The sequence below is a fragment of the Lonchura striata genome, chromosome 20 (assembly GCF_050655825.1).
Source record: "Lonchura striata isolate lonStrDom1 chromosome 20, ASM5065582v1, whole genome shotgun sequence".
Lineage (NCBI taxonomy): Eukaryota > Metazoa > Chordata > Aves > Passeriformes > Estrildidae > Lonchura > Lonchura striata.
This window is the reverse complement of record NC_140722.1, coordinates 15180481-15194470: the sequence shown is the minus strand read 5'-3', so window position 1 is coordinate 15194470 and position 13990 is coordinate 15180481. Positions and strand designations below refer to the sequence as shown.

Genomic DNA, 13990 nt, shown 5'->3' with positions numbered 1-13990 from the left:
GGATTAGCAGATCATTCTTTCTCTCTGTATTCTTTACATGACCTCTGGAGCACTGGATTTTTAGGCAGCAGGGGCCAAAGCTGTCAGCCAGGGGGCTGTCAGGCGGAGCAGGGACCCAATGCTCTGTCCCCAAGCCTGGCACAGCCCGGTGCCCAGCCTGGCTGCTCAGTCCTTGGTCTCTGTCTGTGCCAGGTGGCCATGCCCCGAGAGCCCCCAGGAGATGGCAGCAGCCCTTCATGGTTGTGTCCTCCAAGGGGAAACCAACCCCTGGTCCCTTTCTGGAGGTTCCTCTCGATGGGCAGCAGCAGGATGGCCCAGGACGGCCCAGGACAGCCCAGGGCCGGGGGGACATGCAGGGGTGTGCAGGGTCCCGTTGCTGCCGGCACAGTGTGCCTGTGGCACTCGGCACTCGGAGGCCTGGCTGCCGGGGCAGAGGAGGTTTGCTGGTGCCACGTGCCCGTGCCCAGCCGATGGGCTGTGCCCCTCTCTGCGTGGCTGGCCCGTGGCTCCCAGCCTGGCCCCGCTCTGGCCCCGGGCATGCTCTGCACCGTCCCCATCCACATTCCTGTCAGAGCCAGACTGAGGGGGACACTGGTTTTGCATGAGTAAATTTACTTCAGAAATGACAGCTGGAACGTGCTGAATGTCAATGCATTGTCCCAGCACTGGGGACACCCTGCAGCCACAGTCCCTTCTCCAGGTCGGTGTTCACCCACAGATTTGCCCTTCCCTGCATGCAGATCATTCTCTGGGACTGCCACAACTCGCTCCAGGATTACTGTAACCCCAAATCCTTGCTCTGAAGGCCAGCTCCCATGGAGGGAGCAGGGTAGGAGAGCTGGCACAGAGAGCAGTCCCAGGGACCTGTGGGGAGGTGCTGCCTTACCCCAGGTGAGGTAGCTGTGTGGACAGTCCCACGCCCCAGCAGGACGGGAGGGGACTGTGGAGGCTGTAGGAGCTGGCACTGGAGGTAGATTCCCCTCGGGCCTCCTGGCCCCCAGCCCACCCTGCCAGGCACAATTTTTAAGACAACCAAGTTCCTACTTGACCATCAGAGCACCAGGTTGGAAAAACAAAGGCCAAGGGCCCAGAGAGCAAACTGCAGGAGAGACTGTACCCTGGGCTGCACCCTGGGCACATCTCAGGCACTGGGGTCTATTTTTGTTCTTGTTTTTGCATGTGCAAACACCAGGCTCAGAGCTGCAAGAGCCAAACCAGAGGGGTTGGTCTTACATCTTCATGTCACTTCAGGTGTGGAACATCTGGGACCCGCCGGGCACGGGGGTGAGAGAATGCTGTGTGTGGGTTTGTGTTCCGTGCTCTGCTGGGGCACAGCGGGGCAGGGCTGGGCTCAGAGCAGGTCCTTGGCCACGGCCGAGGGCAGGGCCTGCCCCGCCATGCTGGCAGTGCCCAGGCCTGGCCAGCTCCGTTAGCAGCACCATCACCCGCACCGTGCTGCTCGGGCCCGGCTGCCCCGCGGCTCCGCTGGCCAGCACGGCCAGGGCGCCACGCCGGGCCGGGCTGCAGGACAGCCGGGGGGGCGTGCGGCACCCGGGGCAGTCACCGAAACACCCGAAGCCATCGCCGAAACACCCAAAACCATCGCCGCAGCTCCTGCCAGTGCCGGGATGGGCCCTGCGGCATGGCACCGGCAAGGGCCCGAGCGCGGCGCCCCGGCAGCCGCAGCACAGGAGGGGAGGAACCTGTGGAAGCTGGGCTTGAGGAGCAGGTACACCAGCGGGTTGTAGAGCGTCGAGGACTTGGCGAAGACGGCCGAGAGCACGAGGGCGAGTGCTGGCACCTGGCTGGCGTCCCCGAGCAGCGCCCACAGCGCCAGCACGGCGTAGGGAGTCCAGGCAGCCAGGAACCCCAGGCACACAGCGACGCTCAGCTGGAGAGGAGCAGAGGAGATGGCGGCACCGTGAGCCTCCTGCAGCACTCGGGGGACGCTGACACCCCCCAGACCCAGCCACATGCAGCAGGACCCTGAGCAGGGTCCCTCACATCCCCAGGGGAAGGTGCTCAGCCTTCTGGACCTGTACTGGAATGTCAGAGAGCAGGGCAGCAGCTCAGCACAGCCCATGCATAGACCTGCTCCCTCTCACACCCTGTCCCACCTGGGAAACTGGGGAACGGCCTCAGCCTGCTGTGGCAGACAGGTACAAAGGACCCAGTGACCTGGCTGGGACCAGCTCAGCATCAGACCCCAACAGCTTTTGGCAGCACTGCAAATCCCTCCAGCAACCTGTGTGGCTTGGGAGGCCTGGACATGGGCTGTGCTCAGTCCCTCTCCCCTGAATGGATGTGGATGTTTCCTTTGAAGCCAGGCTTGCAAGTTGTTTTATCTCATGCTGTCTTTTTAAAAGGTTATTCAGGGTTTTTTACATATTCTTGGTAAATTATAGTATTAGCTTGTAGTCTGGGGAACTATGACTCATGCAAGCTCCTTTATGATCTTTTCCAATGTAATTTAAAATGAAAACTCCTCCACCTGATGACTTTAAATGAAGAGCAATGTGTTGTTACCCACACTGACACAAACACCTGGAGAATTCATCAGGAGCAGCAGACACTGGGCAGGAGGGGCCCTGCCGTTTGCCTGCCCATGGGCCGTGGGCTGGGCAGGGCACACCGTGGCCCCACAGCCCCCTGACCCCATTCCTTGAGGAGCAGCCCCCAATTCCTGGTACCTTGAGGAGCAACCCTGTTTCCCGTACCTTGAGCAGCAGCCCCATTCCCCGTATTTTGAGGAACAGCCCTGTTTCCCATACCGAGCAGTAGCTCTGTTTCCCATTCCTGATGACCATCCCTGTTTTACCCTGAGCAGCAGCCCTGTTCCCGTACCCTGAGCAGCAGCCCCATTTTCCCCTGAGGACCATCCCCGTTTTCCCCTGAGGACTATCCCCATTTTCCCCTGAGGACTATACCCGTTTTCCCATGAGGGCCATCCCCGTTTTGCCCTGAGGGCCATCCCCATTTTGCCCTGAGGGCCATCCCCGTTTCCCCCTGAGGACCATCCCCGTTTTCCCCTGAGGACCATCCCCATTTTGCCCTGAGGACCATCCCCATTTTCCCCTGAGGGCCATCCCCGTTTTGCCCTGAGGAGCAGCCCCGTTTTCCCCTGAGGGCCATCCCCGTTTCCCCCTGAGGACCATCCCCGTTTTGCCCTGAGGGCCATCCCCGTTTCCTCCTGAGGACCATCCCAGTTTTCCCCTGAGCACCATCCCCGTTTTGCCCTGAGGACCATGCCTGTTTTCCCCTAAGGACCATCCCCATTTTCCCCTGAGGATCATCCCCGTTTTGCCCTGAGGGCCATCCCCGTTTTGCCCTGAGGGCCATCCCTGTTTTGCCCTGAGGGCCATCCCCGTTTCCCCCTGAGGACCATCCCCGTTTTGCCCTGAGGGCCATCCCCATTTTCCCCTGAGGGCCATCCCCGTTTTCCCCTGAGGGCCATCCCCGTTTTCCCCTGAGGACCATCCCCATTTTGCCCTGAGGGCCATCCCCGTTTTCCCCTGAGGACCATCCCAGTTTTCCCCTGAGGACCATCCCCGTTTCCCCCTGAGGACCATCCCCATTTTCCCCTGAGGACCATCCCCGTTTTCCCCTGAGGGCCATCCCCGTTTTGCCCTCAGCAGCAGCCCGTGCGTGCCGCGGGCCCTGGGCCGGGGGGCCGTGCGCTGCCTCAGGGCTCTCCGCGACCCCACACCGTCCGCAGGATCAGCGCGTAGGAGGCCAGGACGAGCAGGCAGGGCAGCAGGTAGCAGAAGACGAGGAGGGCGAGGATGTAGAGCGCGGCCTCGGTGCCGGCGGCCCGCCAGGCGATGCAGCAGGCCGGCCCGTAGGGCGCGGGGCCGTAGGGGCGCGCCGCAAGGCCAGGCCGTGGGCCCACACGGCCGGCGGCAGCCCGGCGGCGTGGCTCCGCGAGAGCCCGCTCCCTGGGGATGGGCACCCGCTCAGGGCCCGGGGCACGGCGGGGCCGGAGCTGCCCCTCAGGCGCCCCGAGCCCCGGGCCCGGCACGGCCGCCAGGGCACAGCCGGGCTCCGGGCAGGGCCGGGCGCCGCCGGCAGCTCCCGTGCTCCGCAGACCAACACTAAACCCCAGCCCCCTTCCCACGAGCTGGCTCCTCCAGCCTAGCCTGGTGCCATCTGCAAAGCTGTGCAAGAGTGAACTTGGTTTCCTAATGTTCTCACTAAGCACCCCTGCAGCTGAAGCTGCTGCCTGCAGGGCCCCAGGTGCTGCTGCTCGGTGAGCTGCGGCTGATTCCCCAGGCTGCGGAGGTGCTCCTTGGCTTTACCCACTAAAGCACCTCCGGGCTCTTTCCACAGCCTAATTCCAAAGCTGCCACAACCAGGAACCCTTACTGCCCTTCAGGAGCTCAGCCTTTGGGAACAGAGCAGAGCTCTGGCCTGTGCTGACTGAATGCCCGTTGGCTTTTCCCCATGCCTGTGCCCAGGTGAGCTCACCCACCTGAGGGGCTGCGCTCCACACCAGCGCCTGGGCACGACCAGGGCTCCTGGGGCCACCCCAGACCCTGCCACTCCAGGCACCTTTCCCTCCCTGCAGAGTGAAGCTCTGGGGAGACATTGTGTTTTCATTTTTGTCCCAATCCCCATCGAATGTCACACTCTCTGATCTTCCAAGACTCACTGTAAAGTGCTGTATCTTCAGACATGCATACAAATAATATTTTGCTTTGAAACTAAGCAACTAAAAGCACGTTTCCTCACAGAAGATGGGCTGGGCTGTAGATAAGCCCCAAGCGCCAGCACTGGCTGATCAAGAGCAGAGGCTGGGCAGGGAAAAGCCCCTGTCACCTGGGCTGCCTTTCCACAGCCAACTTACTCCTTTATCTTTCCTCCCACCTTTTTAGCCACCTCCTGAGCTGTTGTGCTGGTACATAACCAAGATGACTGTGCTCCAGCATTGTCCTGAGGCACTGAGAGCTGCTGGGGACACACGGGTGGCTGGCAGCAGCCACTGGCATGGAGCACACGGGCAGTGAGTCAGGGCACAGGGGGATAGGAGGGATCCTGGGATGCTGGTCTGCAAACCAAAGTGATATATATGATTTCCCATTTTGTTTCTGTTTTTGGTCTTTAATGGAAAGTGAATTCTGAAGATAAGTGCTAGAGGGAGGATCAGCAGCTGAGCTGAGGAAATTAAGAACTCCAAATTGGAGCAGGAGCTGCGTAAGGGCCATCCGTGGGCTCCCTCAGTTCCTCAGGTGCTCTCCGCAGTGAGCAATCATCCACTTTAGCTCTGTGGAGGACATGCAGGTGAAAACAGGGCTACAGACATGAGCTATAGCACTGCAAACCCGGCCCTCCTGTATTAATTATTTCAGTGAATTAAACACATTTAACCTATGGCTCTCCCACCAGGGACCAGGCAAAGCAGCTCTTGTTGCTCTGCCAGAGCTTGTGGCTTCCCAGCTGCAGTCTGCTCTAGCCTAAGCTCAAGCCTGTGTATGGACATTCAAAAACCTGCAATCTGCTGTGATACAGCCACACAGATGTGACACCTGGGGACATGGTTTAGTGCTGGACTTGGAATGCTGTGGTAACAGCTGGACTCAATGATCTTATAGATATTTTCCAGCCTAAGCTCATTTCTGTGATTCTGCGACTAAATGTTGACTGGGAACAGGTTGCCCTGGGGCAAAGCTTTCCCTGGAGAGGTGGGTCTGGCTCATTAAAAGAAAAAGGGCTCTGTTAACCGAGGGGGGTGTGAGTGAGGGTCAGATAACGCATCCCAGCACCTAGCATATGCCGGGAAGCAGACCTTCAGGCAGCAGAGCGTGCTGAGCACCGTCAGGCTGCCCAGGCTGCACAGCCCGAACAGGACCCCGCAGAAGGCGTACAGGGAGCACACGGCCTGGCCGAAGAGCCACCTGCAAGGAGAGGCTGCGGGTGAGCCCGTCCTGCCCCTGGGCTGCACAGATTCCCAGCAGCTGCTCCCGTTCCTGCAGCACAGCTGGGCACATGTGGGGAGCTCCGTGGGCTGCACACGTGCCAGCACCTGACCGGTAAATACGGGCATGAGCACCCCAAGGATGGACATGGCTGGAGCTGGGGATGCAGGAGCTGCCCTGACCCACAGCAGCTCCCACCACCGTGCTGCCAGCTTGGACACCAGCACAGACCCCTCTGGCAGCGGATCTGCGTAGGAACTGGAGGGGCAGGGAGCAGCAAAGCACGTGCTGTGGGATGGGGAGTGGATGTCTGGGAGCCTACACGTGCCCCTGTGTCACGCCGAGCCCCCTGCACCTGCCAGGGATCTCCTGCTCCCCGACAGTTTGCAGCCAGGCTTCTGGCCAGCGCAGGGTGCTCCCGAGGTACCTGTGTGCAAAGAAGGAGGAGGTGGCCAGGGGGAAAGAGCGTCACCGTCATGCTCAGGTCACTGATGGCCAGGTTGACGATGAAGAACTCGGCAGGTTTCAGCAGGGACCTCTTCTGATGGGCCACCAGCAGCAGCAGTGAGTTCCCAGACAGGGACACGATGCCTGTGCAGGAGGCAGAGAATGCTGCTGTGTGTGACAGAGCCAGGAAAGGAGCCAGGAGCATCCTGAGATGTTTGGAAGGAAACACTGCAGAAGTTTACAGAGGGTGGAGAGGGCTCCAGGCTTCCCTCTCTGGGATGGGCTGAGCAGGGGAGTCCACGGGCCCCCCAGAGCTCTGTGAGCATATCTGGGGCTCCTTTCCATTGGATGGGATCCCTTCCCCTTCCTGAGATCCCACAGGACCCCCAGAGCTCTGTGAGCACATCCGGGGCTCCTTTCCATTGGATGGGATCCCTTCCCCTTCCTGAGATCCTACAGAGGCGTCTGGAAGGAGTGCAGAGAGGGGATGAGACTGCAGCGGGCTCCGGTGCAGGATCTGGCCAAAGCCACTTGCTGCAGCTGGAAGGTGCGAGGGGCACTTCCTCCCAGCTAGATAAATAACTGTACAGCGCTCCTCTGATGTGAGGCCAGGGAGCTGGGCCCTTGGCCTTCGTAATTTCTTCCTGGCAATGTCACTCCTGTGAGTCTGCACTGTACATATCATGGTAACAAAACAAACAAGAAGAAAGGCATTATGAAGATGAAGGAAAATCCAAACTAAACAAAAGAAGGCTCTTTGTTTGCTATTAGTGTATTTAAATCAACAGTGGTGATTTAAGTTTTATAATAAGAGCTTTCTCTTTTTCATTACATAATTGTAATTTCATGGAAGAGAAGTTTCAGTGTCCTCAGAAGGGGAATCTGCTGCTTTTGGGGAAGGATAAGAGTTCCTCCCTAATGGATTAGGCTGCAAATTAAATCTCATGGTAAGAACCAGCTTCCAAAGCTATGAATGGCCAACCCTAAGTTCCCCTCAGGGAACAGGACTCCCACATGGGATGTGGGCAAATCCAGAACTCTGGAGGCTTTGGAATCACTGGAGAGCAGAGTACGGAGATATTTATCCTTCTTCCCAGCCTCACAAGGCATTTTTCCCACAGAGTAAGTCTCACATCTGTGCTAAGTACACTTTATTAGCTTTTCCAACTCCTGCTGAAATCAAGGGCCAGCTCAAGCTCCAAATCCCCTTCAGTGGACCTGAAGCTGGTTGTACCAACAGAGTCCTTGTCTGCCTCACCTCAGGTGGCTGTGGTAGCAGTTACAGGATGTTCCTTAAAGGGCAGGGAGAGATCCCCCCATTTTCTGACAAGATTTAGGCCCATGGGCGCTTTTATCAGCCCTTTTTCTCCCACTGCTTTGTGTTCTCATCTGATTTTATCATCACTAGATTCTCACCTAGCCCAGCTGAGGTCACAATTTCCTGAGCACTCCTTTGCTGAAGAGGCAGCTCAGCATCTTTGCAAGTGGGTCAGGGAGGGATCTGAAGGGTGACATTTAGCCAGAAACAACGCTGGGTGATGGCATTCACGTAGGACAGATCCAAGCTACACATGCTGTTGCCCAACTTCCTACCATCTGCACACCAAACTTTCAGCTCTGTGTTAAGTAGACACTTATTCCCATGCTTGTATACTTAGCAGGAGGCATGAGGTAACACATATGTTGCTCTTGAGATGCACTTCCCCCCTCACAATTTGTGCTTGTGACTGTAATGGAAATATATATTAAATACATGTATTTCTGTTCGTGTATTTGGCTTTTCAGTGCCACCCACAATTCCCTGTGCCTGCAAATTCTGGTTTCTCACATCCCACTAGTCCTCTCTGCTTTGAATGCTGCCTGTCTCTTAAAGTCCAGCTGGTCAGAGCTTAACCCTTAACTTTCAGGATCCTCTCTGGGCTAAGTCAGCCCTGCTCAGCTGCACAGCCTGCAGGGCACTGCGAAGTGTCCCTGGGAGCACCAGGGCTGGATCCCCCCGAGCTCAGCACAGCAGGGCTCCCTCTCCACCTTCCCCTGCCATGGAGGGCGCCTCACCCCTGCAGAAACTTCAGAGTGAAGCTGAGGGGAGCAGGGAAATGTGTGCAGCAGCTGCAGGTCCTGGGGCAGGCTCCGATGCTGGGACTCGGGGGTTAGCCCTGCTGGTGGCAGCCTGGCCACAAGCCTGAGAGCAGGGGGCATAAACCCCAAATTCAGCCAGGCAGCACTCAGAGCAGCACAGGAGCACCCGCAGAGCCTGTGGTCAGCCCACCCACAGCAGGACACCTGAGAGCTGCCTTCAAACACCTCTGCAGAGGAAGCTCCTCCAGCTCCCAGCCCCTTCACAGGGTAAGGGCTGGCTGCCGAGAATGGGGCAAGGGGCCCGTGTTCCAGAGGTTGTCTAAGGAACAGCTGTGCTCAGATGGAAGAGAGCTCTAGTTCAGCCTTTTGCAGCCCAGCAGAGCCCAGCAGAGCACAGCAGAGCCCAGCAGAGCACAGCCTCCCACTGTGGTGCCTCCTCCATGCCACAGCACAGCCCTGCCTGCTTTCCCCAGCGAATCCCCAAAGAGTGGTGCCCCTCCAGGCTGCCACCAGACATGGGTCCCATTGCACCTGAAGTCTGATTTTCTACAAAATCTGTAAGTCCATAGGTCTGATTTTCTGCAAAATCTCTGCACGTGTGCAGCAGGGGAGCTCTTGAGCCAGCAGAACTGGAAATCAGGCTCCTGGTGGGGCAGAGCTGCTGTCAGTGCTCCAGGGACAGCTCCTGCTCCCTGAACATCCTGCAGCTGAGCTGCTGCTTTTCACAGGCACCACCTTCTGGGGAGTGCAAATGGAGAAACTGGGACGTGACTCTCCGTTTGGCAAGGGAAGGTGTCTGCTGACAATGAATGAATCTCCTTGTGCCTTCAGGCTTTGTTGGGGGAAAAGGACAAATTCTAAGAGCCACGGAAATTAAAATACCTGATCATTTTGTTTTACTCTATCACTCTTAATAATGCAGAGCTCGTTTGTAGGACTACTTCTCACATGTCCATCTGATTTCTGAGCAGAAGCCCACAGTGCCAAGCACTGACACAAAAATCACAGCCCCTGGACTTTATTTAGTCATATGGAAAATATTCCACGAGGAAATAACATCCTTCACTGGAGAGCATGAGTGAAAAGCTGCAGGCAGAAAAAGCAGAAACAAATCAGTGTCAAATCCACATTCACTCCAAAGATATGTGACCATCCTACTTGTGCTCAATAAAAGTCATTTTGCCAACAGGCTTTGAGCCTCTTGAAAAGCAGGAAGTACAATGAAGAGGAAAAGGATTTTTACATCATGCTCTGAACGTACCAGAAGATGCCTGCAACCTGCCCTGAGATAGGCTCAGGAGCAGCCAGGAGGCAAATACAGGGATTATACCTGGGTTTGTACCACAACAGGAACGTTTCTGTTTGATCCTGGTGAGCAGACAGAGTTCTTGGTGGCAAAATCCCCTAAGTTTTGCACTTCTGCAGTCATGTCTTTCTTCCTAGGGCCTCCCATCTTTCTTTCCCTCAAATCTTGTTTGTAGACCTCACAGTGTTTCAGCACATCTCAAAAATCCTTCCTCAGTTCTTCTTGTACTGCAAACCCCCTGCAGAGCCAGACCAGACAGGCAATAGGTCCCAGAGGTATCTGGGCCATTGCAACATTTAACAGGTTGTCTTTTAAGCTGTGAGCACTGGACCAGGGAGAAAGAATTTAACTCCAGCTGCAGGCAGAAAATCTACACCAAAGACAGATTTGTGCAAAAAGTTTTTAGTGTTAGTTACCAACATCTGAATACTAATACTGCACCTTCTTTCATTTAGACAGAAAGCTCTTGGACAGGAGCATCATTTTATTAAGCAGCACATAATGCTCACTGTAGTACAGACAGCAGCACAGTTATCATGCTCTATTTCACAGCATTAAAAATGAGCTGTTCTCCAAGCAGGAGAAATCTTCATATCAAAGATTCAAACACCACAGGCTTTGATGCTGTCAAAAGAGATTATTTTAATTTTTGATATGTCTCTAAGTAGTCCAAGACTTTACGAGTCACAATAGAAAGTGAATCAGATTTTGATTCCTGAAGGAGGCAGAAGTCCTAGAGGAGACCAAGTGAAGGGAGGTTTGGAAGACTCCCTGTGGCAGACTCTTCCCAGAGCCCAGCCATGATCCTGGAGGAGAGAACACATTTCAGATGACTCAGTGCTTCTCTAACTGAATACTGAAATGCAGGAGTAAGAAAGGGGTGGAAAGGGATTTCTGAGACTGACCTTTCAAGTTTGGTCTCTGAAGATGCAAAGGTAGGACAAGGACCACACACAGACCAAACATGCTCTTCGACCCTCCGTCAGTCACCCATTCTAAGTCTCATTTCTGTTACTAATTTACTTGAAGAGGTTTTGTGTGCTCAGGCTGAAATTCTCCACTGGAGATGGAGGAGTGGGTGTCAGAGTCTAAGAGCATCCTCTGCTCAGCTGACACCTCCCATCTCTGTCCTGCAGCAGCACCTGCAGCCTGTGCCTTGGCTGCTGCGGGGCAGTGCAGTGACCAGCACTGACCAGCACTGACCAGCAGTGACCAACAATGACCAGCAGTGACCAGCAGTGCCACGGCCACCCCACAGGACTTCCCAGCAGAGCAGAAACCAGACACCTCCTGCTCGTTCCTGCCATTGGAACTGTCCCTCAGAGCAGCTTCTGGCATTGGGGTCTGGAGAGTGAGAGAATTTGGTCCCTAAGAGGGGTTTTACTTCTCCAGGAGTGAGAGGCAGAGCGTGGGGAGCTAAGCCCCTCTCCCCCACTCTCCCCAAAAAAGGAGAAGCAGAACATATGCACGCAGCCCACTGATTTCTGCTGAGGTGGCCCAAAGCCAGCGCATAAAGCAGCCTGGGAACAGCTCTGAGAGCACATCTCAATTAATGCCACGGGAAACAATGCCACAGACGTTTGCAGTTTGAGGGCCAGGAACAAACCTAAAGCAAAAAGAGCTGGAAATGGCAGTGTCTCCTCAGAGCACATCCCAAGAGCAATAAGGAGCCTTCTCCAGCACTTCCCAAGGGGAACTGAGCTCCTGGGGAGGTGCTTCACAGCAGTGCTGAACTCTCCCCTCAAGACACAAAGGCTGACCCTGAGCTGAGGAAACAGGCTTGGAACAGGAGATGGGGCAGGTGCTGTCCTTGTCCCCTTCTGCTTCTCCACTGAGTCAGCCTGTGCAAGCTGTGGCCAGGAAATCCTACAGCCCCTCCTCCGTGGGCACACCTGGCACTGCTGTGGCCAGTAAATCCACGCAGCCGTGGGCACACCCAGGCTGCTGGTGGCACACGGGAGAGGAGGAGGAGGAGGAGAAGGCTTCCTCTCCACCCCAAAGTGCCCCGTGGGAAGGTTCAGCAGGGATGTGCCAGTCAGCATCAGTGCACCGAGACGTGATGAGGCTGCTCCTTCTCAGACTTGCTGGCCAGCAGCATGTCTTCTCACTAACATTGCATTTATGAGTCTGGCATTTGCACATGTGCAATGGTGGAGTCACACAGAGACTGCTCCCACAGCAAAGGCTGCTCGCCACAACCGGCCGTGCTTTAGAAAGGTGCCTGTGAAAATTCCAGGCAAGGCACTTAAATTCAAGCACCTTGATGCAAAGCAACAGACCAGATTTTACTTACTTTGGGAGAAAGCAGCATTTTTCTCTAAGGAGCTGATGAGCACTTGTGGGTTGATTTTTCTTTTTCTTTTTTTAAAGCAGGTTGATGATGAAAAATTTCAGAACAGTATGACTATCATGAGAATGATTTCTAAAGCAGGAAGCATGACAGCCCCACACCCACAACAGCAGAAGCAGCTGCCACACACAAGTTGCCAGGGCTGCTCCTGAGCCACTTACAGCCATTGGAACTCTGACAGTCTTCAGGGCAGAGACCTGCACAGCGCAGAGTTAACTCAAAGCCCAGATAAGACAGGAAAAACAAATGGGAGCTATTACCCAAGTCAGAAGGTATTTCACATCCTCATCTCAAAGCAGGAACTGTGGATGATAAAGCCCAGCCTGAGCAGAAGCTCCAGAATCTCCATCACTCACATTCAGGATCTGCCGCACTCAGAAAAGATCTCATCAATAAGAAATATCAATAATTAAAGCAATCTCTAACCTCATGTAAAGTTCCCTACAAAATTACTTCAGTTCCCCCCAGACTCTGAATGCTGGAAGAGAAATTTCTTCTTCATGCCAAGGAAAAAAATAATCAGAGCAGGTTGTTTCATTTTTATCTGGAGCATTTCCACTGTCCAGGTTTTTTGTGCACAAAGCCTTTCCACATTGACTGCGAGTCAGTGCCGGAGGCAGGAGGCTGCTGGGTGTCAGGACGCCTTTCACAGCCCCGCTGCCCGCCCCAGCAGCAGGAGCCGGAGCCGCCGCTGCCAGCGGGGGGCACGGGCAGCAGGGCACCCCTCGGAGCAGCGAGCAAAGCCCCGAGCTGCTGTGCCGGGGTAGGGAACCGCGAACGCGGCTCTCCGGAGCGGAATCCTCCTGCCCGTGCCCGGCAAAGCCTGGCCAGCTCTGCCCCGCAGCCTGGCAGCGGCCAAGGGGCAGCGGCCAAGGGGCAGCGGCGCAGCGCTGCCCTCCTCCAGAATCCCCTACGGGGAGCAGATCCTTTCTCCTCCGGCGGCCAGGGCAGCGAAGCAGCCGGCTCGAAAACCGCGGCGGCTGCCCGCCTGCCCGAGCCCGTCTCACCGGGCAGCGGGGAAGCGGCAGCAGCGCGGGGCGGCAGCGAGCGAGTGCCCATTGTGCCCGATCCTGTCTCACTGCCAGCGGGGCGGCAGGGAGTCTAATCCCGCTTACAGCCCGCACGGAGCCCGGCTCGGAGCTGCCTCTCCCGAGCCTGGCTCAGGGCTGGCCTGGCACAGGGAGCTGCACGCCAGGCTGCCCACGGAGCCCTCCAGGGCAGAGCAGAGCCGGGCCGGGTCGTGCCAGAGCCGAGCCCCTGGCCGAGGAGCAGCCCCTGGGCACACGCACAGCTGCGAGCCGCGGCGAGGCTGCCCGGTCAGCCGTCCTGCCTCTCCCACCCTCTCCGCGCACGGAGCAGCCCCAGTTCTGCGGCTGGCCGCGGGGTTTGGGAGGTAAAGGAGCTGCTGCCGCACCAGGGCCATCAACCCTTTGCTTTCCTCCCGGCACTGTAAGATGTGCTGCATCCTCTTCGTTTTCACCTTGGCCCCGAGTCGGTTTTTCACAGCGGGATGCAGGAGTACAAAACCACAAACCTACTCAGTTACTGATCCCCTGCCCTACATTTTCAGACTGGTAAGACCAGTTAGAGAAAACGTTTCCCAGGGGAACATGATCAACGGTAAAAAAGAAAAGTACTTACAATCTTGGACAAACACAGCCACATTCCACAATTTTCAGAAGAAATCATAGAACACCTTTTAGAAATAACAGGGACACTTGCAGCCCAGTCCAGCTGCTGCTGACATACCATGGGAATGATCATGCTAAAAGGCCCAATTCACTCTGATTTCAGAGCCAAACCAGGTACACCAAGAGTCACCTCCTGCTTTTCTCCCAGTCTCTCTGGCAGTGTATCAATTATCACCATGCTCAGATTAGCTCCTCTTTCTAAACA

General features: G+C 56.1%; 1 pseudogene across 1 annotated transcript; it reads right to left on the bottom strand.

Annotated features, from left to right (window-relative positions):
* Positions 1–313: 313 nt before the first annotated feature.
* Positions 314–13309, bottom strand: LOC146765748 (opsin-5-like; annotated as a pseudogene). The gene is made up of 5 exons (XR_014949727.1): positions 6340–13309; positions 5760–5891; positions 3627–3931; positions 1690–1891; positions 314–1416 (listed from the first exon to the last, which is right to left on the bottom strand). The product of XR_014949727.1 is annotated as an opsin-5-like (transcript).
* Between the last annotated feature and the right edge of the window lie 681 nt (positions 13310–13990).